At 28.0% G+C, this 2,500-nt stretch overlaps 1 protein-coding gene across 6 annotated transcripts in view; it reads right to left on the reverse strand.

Annotated features, from left to right (window-relative positions):
• The window catches only part of Asator (tau-tubulin kinase asator), a 220,385-nt gene that overhangs the window by 216,560 nt on the left and 1,325 nt on the right, over window positions 1-2,500 (reverse strand). The gene's annotated exons all lie outside the window — the stretch shown is intronic.

Here is a 2,500-nt window from a genome sequence, read left to right on the forward strand (position 1 = left end):
CAAAGTATCTATAAAAAAAATTTTTACAAGCAATAATCGGAATTATACAATAATTTCCATAATAATTATGTCGTGTCTGAGAGCGAATTATTTAATTTTTAACATATAACCAAACTTAAGTACACACAGTAAAGTGAGTTTTACGGTTAAAAACACATTATATATACAAAAGAAAATAATAATCGGAATTATGCAATTATTTCCAAAATAATTATGTCCCACCGACAAAGTTCTAAAAGGGGATAACGAACCCTGATGTGGACCTAGGATCTACGCCCAACCAACAAGTGAGGAGATCTATTCTTATACTTTTAAATGGGAGTGAAATACTTAAATATATATATATATATATATATATATATATATATATATATATATATATATATATATATATATTAGAAAGGACCCACAGAAAATTAGGATGCAAGAATACTAGGAATATTAAGATTGGTTTAAAATTAAGAGGAATATATATAAAAATATTTATAATTAAGCGGATAGTGAACTGATATATATATATATATATATATATATATATATATATATATATATATATATATATATATATATGTATATATATATATATATATATATGTAGAATCTACTGGTCACTTTTACCAGACACATATGTAATTCTAATAGCCACAATGGCCTCTTAACTTCTCGAATTCCTCGCGCTTTTTTGGAAGTGCTTGTAACTACGAAGCCGTACATCCAGACGCGAGAAATTGAAGACTGTGATTGCCGGTCGCGGGACACGAACCCGCGTCGCCTTAACCACAAGGAGGTCACGTGGTCAGGTCATATATATACATATATATATATATATATATATATATATATATATATATATATATATATATATATATATATATATATATATATACACATTTTAATATATATAAATAAATATATATATACTATATATTACATAAATAATATATATATATATCATACATATATATATATATATATATATATATATATATATATATATATATATATATATATATATATATATATACAGTATATAATTAATAGAGAAATGTGTAAAAATTAACAATTATACAAATAATAATTGATAACTTTCTCTCTCTATGTGTACATATATATATATATATATATATATATATATATATATATATATATATATATATATATATATATATATAAATTTACAATAAAACACAACACCCCACCCCCTGAAAAAAATACCCCCTTCCCCCACCCAAAGAGACCGCCCCCCAATAAAACCATATAAGATACCTCCCACTACTTCTCCTTGACTTCCGACTCCTTGCTACCAAAGGTCGACTAGATTCTACGGTCGAGAAATCTTACAAAGTCGCCTCCCTACGTCATTCCGTTTTCCTCTCGGGGCCTTAGCTATTTCCGGAGAGAGAGAGAGAGAGAGAGAGAGAGAGAGAGAGAGAGAGAGAGAGAGAGAGAGAGAGAGAGAATCACTAGACGCGTCAGTGATCCAAAATATATAATCAAGAGATTCGACGGAACAAAGTTTGTTTTTTACATAAAAGTTAGAGAGAGAGAGAGAGAGAGAGAGAGAGAGAGAGAGAGAGAGAGAGAGAGAGAGAGAGAGAGAGAGACCACTAGACGCGTCAGTGATCCAAAATATATAAACAAGAGATTCGACAAGGTAAAGTTTGTGTCTACGTAAAAAGTGAGAGAGAGAGAGAGAGGAACGGTACCAAATTATTGCAACTGTGCAACAATGGAAGTTAAGCTAAGCTGCATATTGTTTACACAACAATATGCAACAGTTACTTTCCCTGATAATGCAAATTACTTTCTTTGATAATGCAAATTGCTTTCTTTGATATTGCAACAATTACTTTCCCTGATAATGCAATTTACTTTTCATGAAAAAGAACTATTGAAAATTATACCGCAAATGGGATTTTATGAAATTTGCAGAACGCTTTGAAAAAACAAAATATGAAATAATATCTGGTTATAAGTTGTTTTTATATATACAGTTCTCTCAATCCGAAAAACATTTTGAACATTAAGTAAAAACCGACATATCTTGACTTATATATAAGTTTTTCTCTACCCGAAAAACATTTTAAACATTAAGTTTAAAACCCACACATCTGTACTTTTGTAAAAAAAAAAAATAAAAAAAAAAGTCCTCTCGATAAAAAAAAATTTTTTTGAACAGCAATTTAAATCCCACATATCTGTACTTTTGTAAAAAAAAAAAAAAAAAAACTCATTGAAAAACATTTTAAACAGCAATTTAAAAACCCACACGCATCTGTACTTTTGTAAAAAAAAATTCTCTCGATGAAAAAATTTTTAAACAGCAATTTAAAAACACGCATCTGTACTTTTGTAAAAAAAAAAAAAGTTCTCATTGAAAAACATTTTAAACAGCAATTTAAAACCCACACATCTGTACTTTTATGAAAAAAAAAAATAGCTCTCTAAATGAAAAAACATTTTAAACACTAACTTAAACCCCACAAACCTCTCAACCAAT

This window comes from Macrobrachium rosenbergii, chromosome 46 (genome assembly GCF_040412425.1).
Source record: "Macrobrachium rosenbergii isolate ZJJX-2024 chromosome 46, ASM4041242v1, whole genome shotgun sequence".
Classification (NCBI taxonomy): Eukaryota; Metazoa; Arthropoda; class Malacostraca; order Decapoda; family Palaemonidae; genus Macrobrachium; species Macrobrachium rosenbergii.